General features: G+C 40.3%; 1 protein-coding gene across 7 annotated transcripts in view; it reads right to left on the bottom strand.

The window, feature by feature from the left end:
- The window catches only part of Clock (clock circadian regulator), a 78,678-nt gene extending 57,685 nt beyond the window's left edge, over positions 1-20,993 (bottom strand). For 2 of the 7 annotated variants that reach the window (XM_050150294.1, XM_050150290.1), the window contains exons 1-4: positions 20,835-20,992; positions 19,625-19,703; positions 5,260-5,366; positions 2,326-2,410 (exon numbers count right to left, since the gene is read on the bottom strand). The gene's annotated coding sequence lies outside the window, so the exon portion shown is untranslated. Of the gene's footprint in view, positions 1-2,325; positions 2,411-4,084; positions 4,203-5,259; positions 5,367-19,624; positions 19,704-20,529; positions 20,690-20,834 lie in introns of those variants that run through there. The other 5 variants (XM_050150296.1, XM_050150291.1, XM_050150295.1 and 2 more) reach the window with 5 other exon arrangements.
- Positions 20,994-24,651: the final 3,658 nt, after the last annotated feature.

Raw genomic sequence — 24,651 nt, forward strand, 5'->3', positions numbered from 1 at the left:
AGACAGTGGATCTTAACCTTCCTAATTCTGCAACTTGTAGTATAGTTCCGCATGGTGACTCCTAACAATAAAATTATTTGTTTTGCTACTTCGTAACTATAATTTTGCTAGTTATAAAACATAATGTAAATATCGGCATTTTTCGATGGTCTTAGGTACCCTGTCAGAGTCATTAGACCACCAAAAGGGTTGTGATCACAGGTTTAGAGCCACTAATCTAAGAGATTAATGAAGTAAATCTCTGGGTAATGGTGTGTCTCCAGGGTAGTTCTAGAATCAAATATATCCTAAGGCTTCTAACATAATGAGCAGATTGATGCTCTGACTGACTCATGCTACAAAGGTATTATTGACCTTTGTAAAAGGTAAAAGGTAGGAGGTGAGGCCTTGTGAGCAGAAGTAGGTCAATGGCAGCCAGATCCTAGGCTGTCTTGCCCTGTCCTCCTCCTGTGTCCTGCCTTCTCTTCTGCTTCATGTTCCTGCAGCCTTAATGGTCAACTTCACAATGAGCCCAGAAACCCAAAAGCAAATAACCATGGTCTACTGAACCCAGAATCCAAAATAATAATCAAGAAGTCTGTTTTACAGTAGCTTACGCTGGGCAGTGCACCACAGGGACAAGGGAGCTAACACACTGGCTTTAAGGAGATTTCAAGGCGTGAAATACAGCTGAGCTGTTTGCCATTGCAGTCTCTATGTCCTCACTCTTTCTCGTCACTCTTACTGATGGACTCCTAGAGCATCCACTGGATCGCTTATCTGTATTTACAAACACTGTATTGCTAAATGCAGAGGCTGCTTCCTTGATTCTCTAGACAATCCCTTGGTGGATGTGATGTAGCCATCATTTCTGTACTGACTTAATCATTTCTTCTTCTCTACTGCAGAACATTTTCAGCTTTTGTATTCATTTTAATGACATCGCTTCTCCTATGATAATTATCAGCGTGTACTAGGGCTGAATACACTTCCTATGATAACTATCAGTGTGAACTAGGGCTGAATGATAACTATCAGTGTGAACTAGAGCTGAATACACTTCCTATGATAACTATCAGTGTGAACTAGGGCTGAATACACTTCCTATGATAACTATCAGTGCGTACCATGGCTGAATACATTTCATAGGAAACTGAATGCAAAACACTCAAGCACTTCTTTATGCCAATAATTCCTAAATACATTTTCTTACTCTATTATTTCCAACTTTGAAGCCTTAAATATAGACGCTCCCACCCCCCTACCCCACCCCCAGCCCTGCTGCCCCATGGCAAATTATCACAGACCCAGGCTGGCCTCAAATTTTGGATCCTTTCCCAGCCTCCAAAACAGGCATGTGCTACCACATCTGGTATCACAATGTCTTTTTGACATAGCTATAGTTTGTGTGGGTGTATACTATGTAGTGTATGTTATGTATATGCACATGTAAGTGCAAGGCATGTACATGTGTAAACCAGAGTTTGACACCATGTTTTCTTCTATTGTTCTCTAGCTAACATTTTGAAACAGAGACTGACTGAACCTGAAGCTCACCAATTTAGCTAATCTGGCCAGGGAGTTCTGAAGAATCACCTGACTCCACCTACAAGTGCTGGGCTTACAGGTATACAATGCCACAACAGTTTTTTGTTTGTTTGTTTGTCTGTTTTTATGTGAGAGCTAGGGTTGTGAGCTCAGGCTAGCCCACATGCTTGCACAGCCAGCACTCTGCCCAGTGAGCCATCTCCCCAGCACCACACTCTTCTATAGGTTTCCGGGGTGTCCAGAAAAGAAGAGTTCAATCGGAACACCTGACTGCTTTCTCCCCATCTGCTTTACTCCTCATTTCCTTTTTTGCAGGCTGATCTTCATGTCTGCTCTGCAGTACCTAGGGCACACTCCAGCCACATTTACACTGTTCTTTAAACTCCTGCCAATGTAATTTCTTTTTTTCTTTCAGAGCCACACATGGCTCAGCACCTGCCATTTTCAACACATTTTCAACACAGCTGTCTCTGGCTAACGCTACTAAAGCCACTCCAGTCTACTGTCCATTTTAATTCTTTTGGTACCACTAATGGTTTGTTTACTGCTTGTCTTCCTTTAAAATGCAATCTTCATGAGACAGAGATAGCTGCAGTCTTATTAACCATCACATAATCATTAATTAAATAATACATAAACAGTAACTACCGTCTGCCAAATGAGTTGGACTTAACACAAAAGCAAATTTTTTTAAATAATGCTTTCCTCAAATGAGCATGCCAAGTAATTTCTAAGTCCTTTTACACATTTTTTTTCAAGGAAAAATCAATACAATAGAACACTATAAGATGCCTTTACCTTTTGCACTTTTTACACTTTTAGAATGGATTCTCCAAAATCCACGTGCTCAAGGCCTTCCTCTGTATGAGTGACTATCAGAACCCTATTTAAACAAGAAAGAAATGTTAACTCTATTCAACTTATATACAGTTTTAACACAAAAACATTTTAACTAATTCTTAAACATAGAAGATTTATAGCTTTATTATAAAAATGAACAATAAAAATGAAATTTTATAAACTGATTCCATAAAAAATAGTTTTAAAACTACAAATAAAGCCAGGTGCCTAGGAGAAAACCAAATACTATTCTTTTTCTAAAGGAATATATCCACAAATGACTTTTATCAATGTTCTACTCATATACACTCATATACTCATAGATCAGTTCCTTGCTTAGCCATCATCAGAGAAGTTTCCTGCTGCAGCAGATGAAAAGAAATAGAGAGACCCATAGGCAGACAATGTGAAGAGAAAACAAAAGACTTTGGAATTCTCAGTCCTAAACAAAATGTCTCCGTGAAACCCCTCCCCTCAGGGCTCAGGGAACCCTGAGGAAGAGGGGGAAAGAGTGTCCGAGGCAGAGTGGATGAAGAACACCAAGGAAACAAGGCCTTTTAAACACAGTGGCCGATGGACATATAACCTCACGGAGGCCATGGAAACAGGCACAGGGTCTGCACAAGTCTTCAACAGATGGGGTGCCAGAGCGGAGAAGTGTACAGAAGCCCCCACCCCAAACCCAGAAGCTATGGTTCAGTTGATAACCATTCGAAAATGACAGTTCTCTCCAATGGAGTCTGGGGACATAAGGCCAAGTCCCATGCCTAGCAGGAGATGGCCAATACAGAATGAACTCAATAGCATTTAAGGGTCTCTGTCCCATAAGGTTTTGACAAGGCTTTATGTGTGTGCGTGTTCTGGCTTCTGGTTTTGTGTTTTTAGGGAATTCTTGTGTGAACAAAAATGTGTCTCTGCATCTTCAAGTGTATGCTGTACTTTTTTCCCTTGGGCTATTAATTTCTTCTGTTTGTCCTGTTCTGTTTGTTTTTGCTATTATTATTGTTGTTGTTATTATTATTATTTAGATGCCTGCTAGCAGAAAGGGTGTGGATTCCAATAGGAAGGTATGGGGAATCTAAGAGGAGGAAAATCAGATTCAAATTATATACGAAATAAATCTCTTTTTAATAAAATAAAAAAGAGAAGACAGAAAAAAATCTATAAGTAAGATAAATCACTTTTAATTCTCTACAGAAATTGAACTATAGATATTTTTAAAAACTACACAAAAATCCTAATGGGCATAGAATATAAATAAATAAATGTAAGATGTGGGATCAGTAACGTAAAACAAGAGGAAGAGTAAATGACTTGAATTTCTGCGCCTAATTCAAGTTTTCAGTTTAAAGAGACTGTCACATTTTATTTACTATCCATGACAGTAACAGATATTTCTATGGATACACAGAAAGAAATGTGAAAACAGTGCAAGCACAATAACATAAAGAGAACAAAATAAATACAGATGAAACCGGCAAGAAGAGCACTAGCGAACTGGAAAACAAGGGATTACACTAACCTAAGAGTGTATGAGTAACTGTCCTAGAGTGAGACACAGAGAATAGCTGAATGAATTCAAAATAGCTAAGATCCAACCATGTAATATCTTAAGCCTCACTTTAGATTTAAAAGTATATATGGGTTAGAACTGAAAGGACAGAAATATTCCACATAGGGAAGTGACAAACAAAAACAGGCACACGGGCATACTTACAAAGATAAATACTATACATGACAGGAAAGTGTCACTTCACTCAAAAGCTACAGCAATTACGACGTACACTCCCACCAAGAAAGCATCCAAATAAAAAAAGCAGCGTGAAGAGAAACAAAACTAAAGGTTTCGATGATGGACAGTTCATCCTGATGAAAAATAAAAGCAAACTTACATTACAGACCAAACACACAAAAAATATTTCAAATTCACAGTCACAGAATGTACACTCTTCTCAAATACACTGAAAAGTCTATAGAACAAGTCACATGTTAGATCATAAAACAAGCTTTAACAAATTTAAGTCTGAAGTATGCTTTCCAACCACAATAGAATAAAAACAGAATTTTGCTAATGTGCAAATTTAACAATACATTACTAGATAACCAAAGAGCTGAAGACCAAATCAAGAAGGAAATGATCAAGTATTTTGAGAGAAACAAAAGCACATCAAAATGTAAAGGAATTTTTACATTTTAGAGCAGTACTTAAATACCCACAATAAAAACTACCACACCCAGAGTGCAGCTCTCTGAAGGGCACGTGCCTGATGCACTCACAGTCTTGGGTCCCACATCAAGCTCTGAAAAAGGAAAATTAAGAAACCTCAAAGAACCAGAAAGAAAAATAACCAAGTCTGTAGTCTGCTGAAGGAAGGAAATAAACATCAACCAGAAATAAGACCCACCTCCAGAATCAACAAAGCTAAGCCTTAAAAAAAAAAATCAAATGAATTTATGTCCAATTCTATGAAGTAGATTCAGATAGAGCAAATCAGAAATAGGAGACAATTTAACTGAAGCCACAGACACAGTACTGTAAGACATTACCACAACCACTACAAACCAGACAAAAAACTGGATAAACTCCTACACACATACTGCCTATCAAGATTTAAAGATGAAAGGAATATAAACGATAAATATACTGACCCGATAACCAAAAACTACTCACAAAGAAAAACCAAACTGGCTTCACTGGTTCTATCAAACCATGACTGAGTTAACCTTTTCTCCTCAAACTCTTCCAAAGAACTTCAGTGATATTACAAAGTGATTCCACAAAGACAGCACGACCTTCTTATCAAAAATCCAAAGGAGAAACAGAAGTACAGAGAAAGTCCTTTGCCCATGATGGATAGCGCAAATTGTTTTCTTCACAGGATATAGACTCACCCAGGAAGTCCGGATGTTCCTGTGAGGGATTCTCGAGATTTGGGTGACTGAGGTGCCAAGACCCACTATGATGTGAGCAGCATCATCCCCTGGGCTGGGGTCCTGGACTGCATGCAAAAGAAACAGGTAGTTGAGCAAAGAGCTTTCAATGGGACCAGCTGCCTCAAGTTCTGGCTGCCACACTTACTTGCTTACTCACTAAGCTCTCTAGTAACTGAGTTACAGCCTCAGCCAGGAATTTGCTCTTCTTAAAGGAAAACCCGTGGCTCAGTTGCTAGCACTTGCCTATGAAGCATGGAGCCCTAGTTTGACAACACACCAAATAAGCCAAGCCTGTTTGTAATTCTAACACTCACTCAGGAAGTGAAGGCAGGAGGGCTAAAAGTAATAAAAGGCATCCTCCCTCAGCTACATACTAAGTTCAAGGCTAGCCTGGGTTACACCAGACCCTGACTTTTAAAGGGGGAGGAGGGACCCAGACACATAAATAATCTGAGAATATACAGATCCTTTGACTCGATAATTTCACTTTGGGAAATAGACAACCAGAAGCACCATAAGTTTTATAATCACCAAAATATTACTTAAACTAAAGTGCTGTGGGAGGTCTTTCTATGTGTTGTTTTTATTGGTTAATGAATAAAGAAGCTGCTTTGGGCCTATAGCGGGGCAGAACAGAGGTAGGTGAGGAAAACTGAATGCTGGGAGGAAGAAGGCTGAGTAGGGAGATCCCATGAAACCACCAGAGGAGAAAGACACAAGCTGTAAGGTGGAACCTTGCCGTTAGGCCATGGACCTCTGGGTAAAATATAAAATAATAGAAATGGGTTAATTTAAGAAGTAAGAGTGAGCTAGAAATATGCATAAGCTAATAGGCCAAGCAGTGATTTAATTAATATAGTTCTGTGCGATTATTTTGGTTCTGGTCAGCCAAGAACAAACAAGCGGCTTTCATACAACAGTAAAGCTAGAAAAAATTGTATGTCCAATTATACTTAGACTGGGAACAAAACAAAATCAAAGCTACAGCATATGATGGCTTCTGAGATGCTTTATGGACAATGGTTTTTCACATTTTCTTTTGTATATTCTAAAATATCCTTCATGAAAACACATTCTTTTTCTAATTAGAAAGCTGAAGTATTCTTTTTATCTTTTTATGAATTTGGTGTCTAATACTATAGCTCAACCTACATATAAGAAGGAAGATAAAATACATGTTATTTATTCCAAAAAACAAACACATGAGCAAAAAATTACTTTCCTATGTATTTACATCACTCAAAGGAGGGAAATTCTTTTAACTTGATTTAATTATTGCTAATTATCATTATCAAAGGACAACTCAAAACCTTAAGGTAAAAACTAAAATTATAAATTTTCTATAATTTACAAATTAAAACTATAACTTGTTTATAATCTAAAAACGTGTTGATTCATGACCTACTTTAGAATTTTGTTTGTTGATACCACAAATTTTGTTTCCTGATACAAACATTAATCAAAAGTAGAGCTAAAGTTTAGCTGGTATGATACAAAACTCAAGTAATATTCTTTAAAACCGCATCCCAAACCAGGTTTATGAATCAAGCCTTGTGGCGGTACCACAGATATTTCCTGTAGTAAGTTCTCTTAATAAAACATATGGCCATTTCAACAATTAAACAAATACATCTCTACAAATATTACCTAAGTCTCCTGTTTGTATAGTGTCCAAATAAATATGAGAACCTATTTTTCTCTTCTAAAAAAACTACTTCATTGTTATATCATATTTTTTAAAAACTAACATTAATTTCTAAATGCACATTAAAAAGATATGATGTGATTTAAGTGTGAAACAGATACCCAAATTTAACTAATCCACAAATTTTGTAAGAGTTCATTAACTTAAAAAGCCAAATGTTTGTGGATTTCTTAAATGGGTCACCAAAGATGAAAGAGAAAAAACTATACCAACCTAAAAGAAGGCCAGTCTTTCATCAGTGCACAAATCTTCGGGAGGTCTGCTAGGAAATCTGATCTGCGCAGCTCTACTACTAAAGCACAAGGCTTAGACACACAGGCACACACACACTTGTTCAAGGTACATTACACACTTGCATGAACATGCTCTTATGGAACTCTGATAAGAAACACACACATATACAACTCCATGTCGCCAGTGAAAACAACACACCATCTATCCTCCTCCCACAGCAGTTAACTCCAACATATCCATTATGTTTATATCCATCCCATCAATGAGGCTATACTTAAAACATCACCCACAGTAAATAAACCCTTTTTCAAGGCTTGAAAAGTCCTCTGAATATTTTTCAGCATAATCACTTCACTAAAATGACAGATATCCGGATTTATTAAAACTTGTGTTAAGTGCCAAATCACTTTTGTACAACCAAGTAGGCCAAGCAAATTCACAGCCATCTGACTAGTTTAAGTAAACATTCTGAACCACAGATTATTTAGAAAATAAGAGCCATAATATTTTCTATTCACTCCAATAATTACTCTACATATTTGTCTTTAGTCTTTTTAATGGCAAGTAATGGCTTCCTCTGAACCTGTGGAGTGACAAGGCTCAAACTGCACAGAGATCTCTGCAGCCGCTAAGGAGCAATTACGTGAGGAGCACGCAGATGTGTCCACAGCACACTACTCCAGGAGCAGAGAGCACAACATGAACCTACATGGAGAAGATACAGCCTGCAGATCTCTACTATGCATCTCAAGTTCTCACTTTCCAGTCATTCTCCATTGAGCTGAGCCCACACAGTGAATTTATACTTCACATATAACATTTTTCAATTCTGAAATTTGACTTGATTCATGTTCTGATTTTCAGGAAAAATTTTCAAAATATCAAAAGCAAATCCTAAACCCTATTTTTCCATTCACATCAAGTGCTTAGTTTTAACTCAAGGCTTGTTTAAGGACTTTCTTATAATTCTATTTTCTGGCTCCTCTCATGGTTTCCTTAAGAAGAGTCATAATTTCCTTTTTTTCTTTTTTACAGCAAGAATTTGCAGTGCATTGTAGATACTCCAAATATTGGCCATGGGACTGTAGGCGCTAATAAGGCTCTCTTGGGAACATGACTTTAAGTTTAGACCACAGGTTCTAAGTAGCATTACACGGGGTAGCGGTCCCCATGAAAGTTCAATCCTCAAAGCTTTTGGCTTAACTGCCAGGGGTCACTATCTGTATGCAGAACCCGAGCTGTGGTTTATCTTATAGGGCATTTCTCTGGGCTCTGATTTTTAGATTCTGTTCTGAACTCAAGTAGCTTGAATGTGGTTGGGGCCCTTGTGGATTTAGACACATACACACAGAGTTGTCTTTTCTTAGGATTTCCAAATCATGGTCCAGCTTCCAAGGAGCTTTCCTACTTCTTCAGGCCAGAGACACTTTCCTTCACCTTTATGATGAATGTATATGCTACCATGGCAATGAAACCATAACCCTGTTTCAGGGTAGGAGGGGAAAGAAAATGAGGAGAGCGCCTTTCCCACAGTCCTCACTACCGATTTGTAGCGTATTCCCTCCACTCATCCGTACACAGCTGTTCAGTGCCGACTTCCTTCCCAGCCCAACTCGTACTATTTACTTGTCAGGGTTGACTTTTGTCTCCTAGCCAGAGTGCCTGACTCTCACCAGTTAAAAAGGTTTATGGATTCTGTTTTAGCCAATGCATTTTACAAGTTTCACAACCAGTTTTTCCGTAGTATCTTCAGAGTCCCTGATGATTAAATCCACGAGGCCTGTCATTCTGTAGCATTTCTAATAGCTGCGATTCCTCTAAAGATACAATTTCCCTCTTACAACTGTATAATCCTGGGACATAATCTGTATAGAAGGAGACGGAATAATGTTTGCTTTCTTTTTTACTTTCACTTACCAATCATTTTCAAAATCTGGAACAATTCTCTTTCATTAAAACTCCTGTACACTATCTTTACATGTTGTGAACTAAGACTCTGTAAGTTGAACTGTTGAAGAAACTGTGTAGACAAGTTCCATTATAAAATGAGATTTGTTGCAGAGTTAGGGGAAGTTCAGAAAACTTACATGAATTTTCCAAATGAGTGTGTTTGTCTGTGTGTGCACGCACACATGCACGCGCACTAAGGCTTTACAATGAATTAGTTCCTCTGTTTCTTAGAGGCTATTAATTCTTAAAATAGCAGTTCACCTTGCCATTTAAAGCATTCATAAAATGTTATGTAATTAAGTATACCAATAAATCTAGTCAATGAATTGATAGCATTCTATAAATAACAGATCTGAAGAAAATTTCTATTTCCATCAAAATGCTACTCTAGTTAACAAAAACTCGTCAAATCCCCAAAAGCAAACCTTTGAAGAAGCTGGCATTACTGTGATCGTGCCTATCTGAGAGACATGGAACCTCAACCAGTCTTTTTTCTTCCACTCAACTAATACTTAAATAGTTAACCATGTGCCAAGTTATTGCTAGCTGTGGGAGATCAATCAATGGAAAGCAAAACTCGCACAATGAATAATTGTAGCAAACCCCCAAATACCTACAGCCAGAATTTTTTTTAAATGCCCCAAGGGTGTGTAGTAAAATGACTGGCTTTACAATTCTGTGATGAGTTATTTTCATTTAATAAAAGTTACGATTGGAGATTGAAAAAAAAAAAGGAACTGGATTCAGAGAGATGGATATGCCCAGATGCTATCAAGTGTTCCAGAGGAACAACAGAGGTAAATACTAAAATTCTGGTCTTTCTTCTAGCAGTACAGGACTGCCTGTATCTAACTTCAGTTAGTTCCTCAAAATCATTCTCTTAAGTCATCCACGGGGCAGTGCACCTTCATCTTTAATGTACTAGTTTTAATAACTGTCATTAAGTGGTTTCCAAATGATATCAATTATTTTACTTAATAAATAAAATGAATAAGCTATCACCACACATTATGGAAAATTAGAAAATGTGTAAATGACACATACAGGCATTTACATGTAAAATAGAGACAACTTTAAAATATGGTAAAAACTTAAAATTTCTATATTAATTATATATATATCCACTCATTAATGAATATATTCTCTTAATTTATTCCATACTTTAAAAAAGAAACACAAGTTAGTCTACCTAATATGGGTTACTCAATAAAAACAGAAAAAAGAAGCAAGGCAGAGAGTTAGAGCCAAGGAAGATACCCAGTGCCAGCCTTTGGTTTCAGCGTGGGCACACATGAGCACGTGCACCTTCAACACACACACACACACACACACACACACACACACACACGCGAGGAGAGGGAGAGAAGAAAAAAACTAACAAAACCATACAAAAGGCCAACTGGTATAGGAAAAAATGCTTAGCATCACTGCTCACTAGGAAATGTAAAACAAAACCACAATGAAGTATTTCCTCATTCTATTAAGAATGACTAATACCAAAAAGGACTAAAGATAACAAGTGCTGACAGGGACACAGAGGAAAAATGAACTCTTACATACTCCTGGTAGGAATGTAAATGAGTGTGGCCTGGTATAGAAAACAGTATGGACACTCCTCAATTACATTAACAACAATCCACCAATTCCACAGCTGTATATAAAAGGATTGCAGTCAGGCCGGGTGATGATGGCACACGCCTTTAATCCCAGCATTTGAGAGGCAGAGGCAGACAGACCTCTCTGAGTTTGAGGCCAGCCTGGTCTACAGGGTGAGTTCCAGGAAAGCCAGGGCTACACAGAGAAACCCTGCCTCAAAAACAAAACAAAACAAAAAGAACTGCAGCAATATGTTGAAGAGAAACCTATGTTTCTATGCTCACTAAATATATGACTGTGTCCACCAACAGACACACAGATTTTTAAAAGGAGGAGGTATACATATATTTTTTTCTCCATATCTTTCTTTTAAAGGCAACCAAGCTCAGTTAAAATATGAATGTGGCTAATGAGAGAGAAAAACTGAGTGCTAAATTTTACTTTAAATTTAAGCACACATGACTAATAACTACTCCATTAACATGGACAGCTGCATGTTACTACTACTTTTAGAATACACTCAAGTTTTATTATCTAATATGATGGTCTATTTTTATATTTTCCCATAAATATAATACTTATTTTTAGAACATTTGTGGGAAAACAATCTCTATTTTTAAAGCAGAATTAAGATTACCCATCCAATTACAATTATAATTGATATATTCAGCTACTATATACAGACTTGGTTTTTGTTCATCTGATACAGTATTATCTGATAGAAGTCCATGAAATCCTCTACTAAGGTTCCTAAAAAACTCTCCTTTAGCTGGGCAGGGGTAGTGCACACATTTATAGAGGCAAAGCAGATGTCTGTGAGTTCGAGGCTAGCCTGGTCTACACAGTGAGCTCCAGGACAGCCAGGGCTGTTACACAGAGAAAGCTTGTCTTGAAAAACCAAAAAAGAAAAAAAAAAGTCAATTCAATTAAAACAAAAACAAAAAACTCTCCTTTGCTTTTTGAGCATTAATGCTTTATTATTTTCAGAGAAATACTATTAACTATAATTCTGAAGTACAATCATAGTAACAACTGTGTATTTACGTGGAAAGTTATTTTTAATATCAATCTTTTCCTCATACTATATATAAAAATCAATTTGAATCAGACAGACTTAAATATAAAAGCAAACCTTTAAAACTTCTGTGATAAAACATGAGACAAAAAAAAATACTAGTTCTCAGCTAAGATGCCAAAAACCATAAAGCATAAAATAAAAGAAATTGCCAGGCATTGTAGTGCACTTTCAATACTAGCACGGGGCAGGAAGAGGAAAGCAGATGTCAGTGAGTCTGATGCCAGCCTGGCCTACCTAGCAAGTTCTAGGCCAGGTAGGGCTACACAGGCACACCCTGTCTCAGAAAGATCTACAAAAAAAGAAGAGAAGGGGAAGAGGGGAAGCGAAAGAGAGACAAAATGAATGATCAGGTATCATCACAGACTCTCTTCAAAAATGCCAATAACATAAAAAGGGGAGTGAGTCACTGGTTGGGAGATAATTTCTACAATTTGACTATCTAATATCTGACGAAACAAAATATACTCTAATAGACTATATTAAGGCAAAGTAGATCTTTCTATCTCAATAATAAGCAAATAACCCAATCATCTAAGTAGAGAAAGATTTGGGCATACACTCCACAAAAGAAAATACACCAACGACATACAACTGAAAGTATTTAATATCATTTATTGTAAAAATGCAAATGAAAGCCAGAACAAGATACCTAATCATACACACATATTAAAATGGCCAAAATGCAAACCAACCGACATTACTGAGAGTAGGTTGCCAAAAAAAAAAAAAAACTGCCAATGATTGGTTCAAGGATAGTAAAGCTGCACACCCACTTTAGGAAACAATTCAGTATCTTAGAAAGTGAGGCATATAATTATTACGAATCCTGGTAATACCATTCTCAGGTGTTTACCCAAGCGAAATGAGAATATATGTGCTCCAATGTTTGCCAGTTCTTACAGTAGTAGCCCCATATGTCTATCAACTCATAACTGGAAAAACAATTTATATGCATACCCTACATTACAGACAATACCCAGCACAAAAAGAGGCAAACTAGTTGACATGCGAGCGTGCTATGAAAGGTAGGCCCAGAAGACAGACTGCATAGCTCCACTTCTATATCACAGGAAAGGGAAACATGCAAACAGAAACAGACCAGGGGCTGCCAGAGAACAGGGAACTTTCGAGGGTGAAAAGAATTTTGTTTCTTGGTACTGGTAGTAGCTACATTTATTTGTGTACATTTATTACAATTCAACCTGCATACTTACATATACAGTTTTAAATCAGTAAACTTTAAGACATAAATTACACTTCTAAAAACAATGATTTTTAAAAGTATTAAAATTAAAATCTAATAACATTAATATATAAACAGTAAGATAAAATGATTTTCCCAAATCAAGCTTTCTAGGCTTTTTTAAACTAACAGGAAAATGTTTGTGTCTAGGTACAAAAGAGAACTTGCAGTAGACCACCGTTCTTTTTGAGAACTAGAAAAAACAATGGAATTACAAAGACCATTTTCAAAAGTAGCTTGAGGACAAGAGGCGGGGTGGAGGCTTTTAAAGGTTTCCGTTCTGACTTACACTGATCTAGAGCATTTTCTAATTTGGACTCAGAGAAGAGGCTAAGTTTCAACTTGGTCTGTGCAGAATACTGTTGATGAAGAACAGAGAAGCTAGGATAGCACTTGGATGCTCGTGAAGGGCTAGAGTAACAGAACAGCCAGCACGCAGGAGAATTCAGAGTTCTTCGCTTCTATCTCCTCTAGGATACTCGACTACACAGGGCACATATGTTGGGCCTGCAATCCATCTTCTCAGGAAGCAAGGTGGAAGGATCATGAATCCAAGGGCAACTTAACAAGATCTTGTCTCTTAGCTTCCTCTTAGTTTAAGGTGCTTTCCTTCCGGCCTAGATGAAAAGGTTAGCATTCTGTTATGGTCCAGATAAGATGCGCCTACCAAAAGGCAGGAAGGTGAAGGCATAGTCCCAAGTTGGTGAATCTGACTACAAAAAGGAGAACTGTTGTGGAATATTAGTGATAAGATGCGTTGCATTCGTTTATGCTGTGAAATGCTTGCTTAATGATGCAAAGATGTGTTGCATTCTTTTATGTTGCATTTGTTTAACTCTGTGAAGCTGTGTTACTCTGCCTGTCTAAAACACCTGATTGGTCTAATAAAGAGCTGAATGGCCAATAACTAGGCAGGAGAGAGAAACAAGCAGAACTGCCAGGCAGAGAGAACAAATAGGAGAAATCTAGGCTTGAGAGAAGAGGAGGAGCAACAAAAGGAGGAGAGGGGGTGCCAAAGGCCAGCCACCCAATCACACACCAGCCATGGAGTAAGAAGGGAAGAAACTCATATAAGAAAGGTAAAAAGCCCAGAAGCAAAACAAAGAAGGGAAACAGGCTAATTTAAGTTACAGAAGCTGGCTAGAAACAAGCCAAGCTAAGGCCAGACATTCATAACTAAGAATAAGTCTCCATGTATTTAAGTAGAAGCTGGGTGATGGGCCCTGAAAGAGTAAAAAACAAAACAAAACAAACAAAACAAAAAACACCCCCCCCAAAAAAAAAAAACCCTACAGAGAACAGGTCAGTAGAGATCTGGCCTAATCAATGGATCAATCCACTGACAGACTCCTAATTTGATGGCATTACTGAAAATGAGAAACTTCCAAGTCACTAGAGCTCCACTCAGAGCTCCACGCCTCTGCTGGCCTGGCTGAGGAACCCGTGCTATCACACCCTCTCCTGTCAAGCTCTGTCTCACCTCAGAACCTCAATCATGGGACCAGTCAGCCTGTGGAACTGAAGAAAACGCCCTTCCTTAAGTCGTTTCATTGAGATATTTTATCACAGCAATGAAAAAAGGAATGTGCATGTGTGCTCTGGCAGAAAAGAGCAGGTCTGGACATTCATTCAAAAGTAGTAAGGTATAAATAAAACAATAAACCAACATGACATAACTGGTATTTATAGAACATTGTACCCAACAACCTTCTTTTCAAATACATGTAAGACATTTACCAAGCTCACATTTGGAGCTATAAAACAAATTTCAATGAATTTAAAACAATCACATCTCACTGAAATTAACAGAAATCTCTGGAAGATCCTAAAACTTGTAAACAAACTTCTCAATAATCCCAGATCAAAGAGATACCAGAAGCCACACACAGCTGTGTTTGCCTTCAGCTCCAGATACTCCTAAGAGTGACTAAAAGGATCCCCTCAGCCCAGAGGTTAGAGGCTAACCTGGGAAACAACAGAATCCCAAGGTCCCCAAAATAGAAAAATGTGGAAGTAACCAATTTAAGCAGTCAGAATTTCTAGTATGGTTATAATGAAATCAAATGATCTCAGCTTCTAGCTTCAGAGATTAGAGAAAACGAAGTACACCCAAAGAAAACAATGAGCAGCAGAGAAGAAACAAGGCCTTTAAAAGCAGAAAACGCAGAGGAAATCAGTTAAACTAGAGGCTGCTAATGAGATTCATCCTCAGTAATAAAAAGAAAACCAAATCCCCAACTGATTTTTGCTCATGAAATGCAATGTGAAATACATTTCAAAGCAAAACATAAATTTAGAAAGAAAATACTACAAAAATCTTTGATTCACTTCACTATTGATCATGATTATTAATTGACTATATAGACTGACATATTTTTCCAACAAAATCTGTTGAATTCGGTTACCAACACAAATTCAGTATCATTTTACTTGTATTCTAATTCTGAAGCCTATGAAAATTTCCAAGCTGTAATTCTCCTTATTAACTTAAAAATTAAAAACTTGCATATCCAATAGTAAAAGTAGTTAAGTAAATTATATGGAAAACACGGATGAGAATCAACATATTAAACCAGTAACACTGCAGAAAACAATGGCAAGAAAGCAAGCTGACGAACTGCTGTTAAAGACGCACAGCCGTTTACACTGGAGTAGGCGGTGCCCTCTATACAGCCATGGGTCTGTGAGTGTGCATAATAAACTCATGCAAGGCTTAAGCACAGTGGAGGAAAAGGTAACAGAAAAATAATAATGGCTCCTCTGGGTGATAGGATTTTCAGCAGTATTTTAAATTCTTAAAACTATGCTTTTTGTTGTGGTTTCTATGTTTTCCAAATTTCCATACAGGGATGTGCTGCATTTATAATCAAAGGCTGAAAATTAAGAAAGTAAGTCAACTACTGAACAGTAAGTTATATTTCAATACAAATAATAAACTCTTAGCTAGGCACGTGGCTTAGGTTACAATTACAACTTTATTTGTGCCTCGTTTCCTAAATACAAAAACCTTTTAAGTTAAGTATGGCATATCCCAGTACTAAAGAAGTCAGAGCAGAAGGATTGATTCAGAGGACAAGACAAGCCTGGATTACATAGCAAGACTCTGTCTCAAATCCGAACACAAACAAAAACAAAAAGGGAATCAATTTGAGGTCTTGTTTTCTACTACTTATAATGAAAATTAAAAATAAAAGATATTCAATTAAACATGAGCTCTTTTAAGAAGCAGAGTATTTGTTGAACTCAGGGGTCCACTTTTGATTCTAGCACTCACCATATAAATAAAAGAGATCTTACCAAAAAAAATAAATATTTAAAATACAGAGCATTTAAAAAAAATTTAAATCCACTAGGGTATGGAAAGATGGGCCACTGGTTAAGAGCACTGGCTGCTCTTCCAGAGGAGCGGGGGTCAATTCCCAGCACCCACATGGCAGTTCACAAGCATCTCTAACTCCAGTTCTCAGGGGACCTGACACTCTTCTAGCTCCCAAGAGAGCCACACTGACATGGTGCACAGACATACATGTAGACAAAACATCCAAACACATAAAATAAAATTTTAAAATAAATAGTCCTTTTCAAAAAATCAAAACAATAAAAATGTACGCTCTATAAATGATTTCTTTTTGTAGAATGACAGGACAGACTTAAAATAATAAGACAAAGTATTTCTTCGTGAATTATACAACTAACATGATAACTCAGAATTAAAACTGTGAGGATAAATTGTTTAGGTAATTTAATATTTGCAGAGTAAAGCATGGAGAAAACAGAACTTCTTTATCCACTTAATTTATGGGAATTACATATATCAGGGATATTAAAAATGGTTTTAAAGAAATCTATAAATGCCATTATGTAATTAAGCCAATTAGTAAGGATTAAATTGTTCTTACACTTAACGGTGTTGAGTTGATAATTCGTTCAACTCTACCAACAATTTAATGGTCAGAAAGGGAGAAAATACAGTTGATGTACTGTCTACAAGGGATCTACATCAAAAAAGATGCTGCAACGTCTGCAGATATTCTAAAGGAACAGTCACAAAGATAGTTGTGCTATGAAATGTGAAACGTAAAGATAATGTGTTCCCTACAATGTTTTATTAAAAAATTCAGAACAAATAAATAGTTTACCTGACACAGAAGTATAAGTAAAATAAGGAGCGGAAGCATTTAATGCTGTGCTCTAGGGAAAGGGTAAGAAAGGAAAAAACTTTCTTTTATTATTAGCAAAACCTGCCCGACGTGTTTGATAATGGACAGCAGTTCACTGACAAATATAGTTCTTAGTTTCATATTTCTAACAACCTTGAAATCAATATATAATTAGTTTATAATGATCAAATAAAACAGCAAAAGGCTCTCTCCAGAGGGAAAGCTAAACTAAGTCATGTACACAGATAAACAGCACCACCGCAGAGACACCTGCTGTATGGTTGCAGCTGACTCCTTCGCGTGAAGAAGTCTGAGCTTTCTGGTTTGCTTTTCTCTCCTTTCTTAACTAGATAGAGGCTGAGATACCTATTCACCCTCGAGGACCCAAACTTGAGATCCTATAATTGGGCCCCTAAGAGTGCTATAGCAAATGTTAAAACTTAAGTCTCTGTGCCAAATTCACACCAGTCTGAACTCCCTTCAAACATTGGGGAGTGGGGAGTGTAGGGGGTTATATCCTAAGGTTTATATCAGATGTTGAAACTCTATGACATATTCTAATCATTTCTATCCTGGGGAGTGGGGTACAGTTGAGACAAACTGGCAGAACAATCGTTCAAGAACTCAATAACTGGCCAAGCATAACCCCAACGTTAAGGCTCAGTAAGGCAGGAGATTCTGTACCTCCAGACAAATCTGGACTTCATACTAAGACTCCCCAACATCCCCACAAAAAGCTACCTAAAACTCAATAATTCAGCTTTGAAGGCTAAAATGAACATACTTATAATTCACAGAAGAAGATGGAGAAAGCTACACATCCAATTGTTAATTCTGGAGAAAGTTAGGAGGTAAAAGTAGAAAGGTATACTCAGTGTGGGCACACACCTGTAATCCTAGTACTCAGGAAGCTGAAGCAGGAGGATTATCATTAGTTCAAGGCCAGTTGAGAGTACAGGGAAAGTTCCAGGACAGCTTGAGAGCCTGTCTCAACAACAACCACGGCAGACAGCCTCACTTCCGTGATTCACTGGCTTACAAGACTGGAAAGAGGGGGACACCCGTGAAGTGCAAATGAATCATGTGCACTAGAGTGACGACCAGCAACAAACAGAAGCAACACAGATATCCTAGCCTACAAAATAAAAATACTACTACTATTAACGAAAATCTTTATAGCAACTAGCTTCTACCCAGTACTATTGTACTATAGACAACACATAAAACATTTCATCTGAGTATTCCCCTCCTAAAACTGTACCCACTCTCACAAGACCCTTTCCACCTTAACCCTGTTGAAAAGGGTACAATGCATATTTACACAACCTATAATCATAAAAATGCTTACTTTCTTATATGTGCTTCTGAATTTTATTTTCCATACGAAATAATCCTCCCCCCACTTCACTGGGGTTCATGTCTGACCTCCTTAAAGGAAATAATGGCTGCCCATCAGAAGAGCACATTAAGCTAAACAATCTAGTCTATTAGCATTGAAAATACAGTGTTCAAACTTCCGAGGTAGGGATCGACAAAAGGAAAAAAAATATATGAACTACAGTTCCTGAAAAAATAAAAGGGAGCCACTACCCTATCAAAGGAGCATGATCCAACTGTGATGCCAGATATAGTTACCACTAAGTGACACCAAAGGAAAAAGAACAACCTTTGTGGTTTAAGTCGTGTGACTTCACCTTCTTAAAGTGGAAAGACCCAGCAAATTCATCCTAATCTTTTCTTCAGGTTATTCTTTCAAATATTAAGAAAAATATTGAAAATAATCAAAATTCCCTACAAAACAGGAAGGCAACAGCATATAAAGTATTTAAGTAATTTTTGTTGTTTATGAATCCATAAAACAAAAAATACTATAGACAACACATAAAACATTTCATCTTCCACCCTTTCCTCTTTAGATTTCTTCTCCCTTTCCCAAAATTATTGGTTTTCTAGTATTATTTTAGGACTTCCTTATACAGAAGAGCAATACAAACCTTATAGTTATTGCATGCTCCCTTAACACAGAAAACAACACACAGTTCACACCATTCTACTTGCTTTTTTAACTTTATGCCTAAGTTTTGCTTCGTTCTTTTTTCATAGGTGATCATGGCTAGTCCTGCAAACTAACCAATGTCACTCTAGTCAGTAAACTCTTGGCACATAAGGTTTCTTTCCCCTAAGATTTTAAAACAAACCAGATTTGAACTGTTCCGGGACACATGACTTATAGACAGCACTCATTAAGTTATAGCCTCTTAAGAATTTCTTTTCAATCAGCTATGAAAATGGATGTTCTACAACTTTTCTTCCCTCATCTCTTTTAAAGCTGTAACAACGCAATCGAGCGAAATTACCTTTCCTGTGATTTCGGGGATCGGTGCCGTAGTCAAATCAACAATGCCTTTAAAAGTTTCTTCTTGCGCTGTTCTTTCACTGAAAAAGAAAACACCGGGGTTTGTTGTTGTCTTCTTAAACGCGTCAAGAAAGCCTTTCAGGTGGTGGGGGTACGGCATTCTAATAGCAAAAGCCACCACCCGATCTGTCATCTGCCAGGTCGGAGGCCAAAGCTCTTCATCTTTCAGGATTCTACTGACTACCCGGGACTTGGACGGCGGCTGAGAACACCCACGGGAATATAAACTTCGTGGCGCTCCGTAGGATCCGAGCCAGGACCACGGCCGGGATGGTCAGCTCCGCCAGCGGAGAGCGGCGGAGCGGACGCCCGGGGCCCCGCGCAGCCCGCCGACCAAGCCCCGGAACAACGACCACTAACGGAACCAGCCCCGGGCGGCAGCGGCGGCCGCTCGGACCGCGGAGCGCGGCGCTCGCCGGCCGCCGCGAGGGCGGGGGCTCGGCGGAGGAGCTGGCCGTCCCATCGCCCCATTGGGCGCCGCTCCAAACGTGCCCGAGTGGTGACAGGAATAAAGTGGGTCACAAGGCCTAGCGGGTCCCGGGCGCGAGCCCTCTGGGCGGCCGAGTCGGCCTGTCACCGCGCCCAGCCTCCAGCGCGCGGCCGCCCCGGCGTCCCCCCACACACACCCCCGGGTCGCAGGACCCGCCGCGCCCCGCTGCCCCGCAGGTAACCCCGGCAGCCCGCGGACACTTCCCGCAGGCCCAGCTGAGCGCGACTCCGGGGAGCTCCGCGCTCGGCTAGCACCCAGATCCCGGCCGCAGCTCCCGTCTCCCGGCCTGGTTGCCGCCGCCGCCCCCCTCGCCCCCGGCCCCACACGCCGACCCCCGCGCCCGCCCGCGTCCTCACCGTGCGGCCGCCTGAGGCTCCGGCTTCCTCCCTCTCCCCCGAACCGGGACTCTGACCGCGGGGACTGGCGTCTGCCAGGCCGCAACGACCGGGAGCCGCCGCGGCCCCGGCAGCCAGCAGCACCTGGGGCGGCCGGTGCGCGCCCCCAGCCCACCCCTCCAAATTCACCGCTACTGTCGCGCTCCTCCCCCTCCCGGCCTTCCCCTCCTCCACCGGCTCCGGAAGCACGCATGCGCCGCCGAGGCCGGCCGCCCGCCCGCCCGCCGCGCGTCCGACCCGGGGCCCACCCTGTGGGGCGCACCTACCGGGAGCGCGCGCGGCGGCGGCGGCCAGATTTCCTTCGCGCTCTCGCCGTCCGGGCTTTCCTCTCCCCAGCCGGTAGCTGCCAGCCGAGTCCGTGATTGCGCTCCCTCCCGGCGCATGCGTCGTGGACGAGGGACTCCGCGGCCGGCCGGGCTCTGCACTCGCCCCTCCCCTCGCGGCCGCCTTCCCCAGCGCGCGCGGGCACGCGTGCGATTTTCCCCGTTAGGCTGCCCCGAGCCGTGCGGCGTCGCGCTGCTCCCGAGGATCCCGGGCGCCCGAGGAAAACCCCACTCCGGCGGGCCGGCGTCTGCTCGCTCTGCGGCCGCAGAGGGAAGCGGGGATGCCCCGGGGTCCCCTGTCCCGCGCGGGCCGGGAGGCGGGGCCTGGCGGAGGGTGCGGCCGCCGGCAGCGGTTTCGGTGGCTCTCGGTTTCCCGGGAGCAGCGCTCCCTGCCTCTGGGAGCCGCTGGCCCAACAGGGACCTCTGTCCCTGGAAAAGCAAAGAGCTTAGCTGATGCCAAGTGAAACTTCTCCAACCCGACTTGTAAGAGGTCGGCTTCCTCTCCTGGAGGTGCGTGGGCTGCGGGGACTCGGTTTCCAGCTGCTCCCCGGACGTGGACTTGGGCGACACAATTGACCTCGGCTGCAAAAGGTCGGAATGTGTTTGCTCATTTTATAAAATGGCAAGAGAACACTATAAAATCTGAGGATGGCTCCAGAGATGAACCAGGACCCCAACTTACACTTATTTCGTGGCCACTGCACCCGAATTATTGGGAAAGAGGCCTTTAGAGCCCTGATTCTTACTAATTTCTTTTTTAAAAATCATTTTGGACATGAAACAGACGGCAATAAATAAATCTGTACTCTTTAGTTTCCAAACCTCTCTTCAAGGTATGTCCACCTCAGTAAGAATTAAATTCTTGGTGTATGCTCAGAATAAAAGAACTTCAAACCGGGAGAATTTAGTTGCCAATTCTTCCAGCATTGTGAACGCTGAGGTAGGAGAATCCTCAAATTTCTGGCTAATCTGGGCTGCATAGCCAGAGCCTGTCCTGAGAATTTTCCCTTGATGGATGCTTTGTTCCTTTCGCCATCGAAAAAACCCTTATTGCACATTTCTGCTGTTCTGAAGGCAATGTGCTGCTCTGGTTCGTTTCCTCTAAACAACTTACCCATTCTCCACTCAGTCCCTGTGGGCCAGGCAGAACGCTGCGGAGGAGGAAACCTTTCTCTTTCAGCCTGACAGTTACTAACCAGAAGACTGGTTTCCAGTGGATTTGGATCTGGAAGAATAAAGCCTTTTCTTGTGTGACTAATGAAAAGGGAAGGAAAAAACAAAAAGGCAGAGTCAAAGATGGAGATGTAGCCTAGATGCTTGATGCCCGTCAGTGGGGGCTAGATTCCTCTGGAAATTTCAGTGAAGTAATAAATTCCCGAATGCGTGTGTTTTATTGCTGAAACCAATGAGATTTTATGCCACATGCAAGTTAGTGTCTTGACCACTCGTCGGTAGTGAAAGGAAGTAAGGTCAGAGTGCTGTTGAAGTAGGCTGCAGCCAGACCAGAGTCCGAGGGCTTTCCTAGGCTCAATGCTTCCGTTTTAGTCCAGAGACAGTCCCATTTTATATTCCATATTCTCTAGTACATATATCTTCACATCACCTTTGCCCTTGAAATGATTTCATTGTCCTCCTAGTCACCTCTGGCTCCTCCCTCTCACATTTTGGGTTTAATTATTTACCAAGACCTGTTGATAATCCCTTGATTTTCTCCTCAGTCCTCTGCCACTGTTTGAATATTTCCATGGTTCACTTTACAACTTTCCTTCCATATTCTCTTCAAGGGAGGGAGAAAAGCTTTGTCTCCCCAGGTTGAACATTCTGTGTTTCCATCAAACAAAAATTTTGCCTCATAGTTTTCATAAATACTAAATCAAGGCTCCCAATTTTAACCACATGTGTTAGTTAGGTATTCTGTAAACTCCCCTGTGCCTTGCTGCCATTTAAAATGATTTTTCTTGCTCAGGTCTTGTTTCGGAAGCTATACTGTTGAGACTTCATAGATATAGCTTCTCTGACATTTCTAGGAAATACAATCTCACGACAAACTTCCTGTTCCTCTGTCTCTCATAATCTTTCTGCCTCCTCTTCCACTGTGACCCCCGAGCCCTAGGTACAGAACTGTGTTGTAGATGTGTAAGTTGGGGATAAGTACCATACAGTTACTCATTCTTGCATTTTGATCTGTTGTGGTTTTCTGTAATAGTCTCCATTTGTTGCATAAAAAAGTTTGATAAAGGGTGAAACCTATACTTATCTGTGGGTATAATGATTAATATTTAGTATGTAGTTAGGACTCTTGCTGGATTGGTAATGTGGACCTTGTAGGTTCTCCATCAAGTTTCACAATGTCACTAGCACCAAGTCTCTGGCTAGGTTTCTAATACCAGGCATTATTTTCTTCTTGCTAAATGGGCCTTAAGTCCAGTGAAGGAGCTGGGTTTCAGCCAATGGATGTATGCTACTATGAAACTCGAAGGGATATTATTTGGCTATTTTAAAAATTAGTTTCCTTCCATGATTTCAGAGTCAACAATATAGACTTAAAATGTTATTAATTCTCCTTAAGCTGAAGGGACACAGAGTCAAGTAATTCCCCCGAGCTTCCGAGTATTACCCATAAAATACAAGGATAGGAATTCTGGAGATTGTGGCTTTAGGTGGTGAGAATGGTTGCTGTCCATCTTTACAGTCTGCCACTAGAGCCCAAGAAATGGTTCCATTGACTCAAGCATTTTGACTGCAGCTTCCAGTTCATCAGTTTTCATACACATGTCCAGTTACCTACTTGATGTCTTTTCTTGGGTGTCTCAAGTATGCCCCACAAACAGAAATATTCTTTTGAAATTGTGAGTGGTTAATAGTGGTACATACTTGTAATCCTAGCACCAGGGACACCAAGACAGAAGAATGGTGAGTTGAAGGTTAACCTAGGCTACCTAGCAGGACCCTGTCTTAAAAAAAAAGTGTGAGAGAAATTACATTGTATTCCTTCTAAAACATCTATTTGCAGTCCATCCGAATGCTTAACCATGGCCACGATCCCCTATTTGATCTGCCCCATGCCTGCCCTCCAACGTCATGGCCTACCATTTGCTCTCATGACATTCCAGAAACATCTTTTCAATTCCTTGCTAATTACCACCCACTTTCAGGCTTTGACTTGCCTGCTTTCTGCTGTGCCTATTCTTAAGCCTGCCTCCTCCACTTTGACGTGTCAAAGGAGCTTGGTATTTTAAAGGATCCCTACTCTTCTTCCACCTGCACAGTGCCCACCACTTCTCGGCTTATTCTTTCCCATAACACTTCCTAGTAGCATATGTATTTGTTTAATGTTCAATGTCTTACTAACCATCTCCCCTACCAGATGATACACTTCAAGAGGAAAGGGACCACATGCTTTATCTGTATCATTTATTTCAATATCTGAAGTGAATTGAGTGAGTGAGATTAGAGATGCTAGATTTTTATACCCCCATAGACTATGACTGGAGGCAGGTTGTCAAGAAGTAGCTCTAGATATGGATATAGAAGTGCAAAGCAGGGATAAACTGGAATTCACTGGGGAAGATCATGTGACTAGTACTGTTGTCCTGGTATTTGAGGATCCTGAAGAATGTGGAACACTTAGAATTATCTGTATAAGAACATGAGACTATAATAAAGTTACCACCTGTGTAAGAATGTGTGGCACTGTAAATAGGCAAGGCTGTCACCTGTGTAGGAGCATTCAACACAGGATTAGATGAGTTACTGTCTG

Source organism: Alexandromys fortis, unplaced genomic scaffold (assembly GCF_014885135.2).
Source record: "Alexandromys fortis isolate MF-2015 unplaced genomic scaffold, M_Fortis_MF-2015_v1.1 scaffold_0, whole genome shotgun sequence".
In the NCBI taxonomy this organism is placed as follows: Eukaryota; Metazoa; Chordata; class Mammalia; order Rodentia; family Cricetidae; genus Alexandromys; species Alexandromys fortis.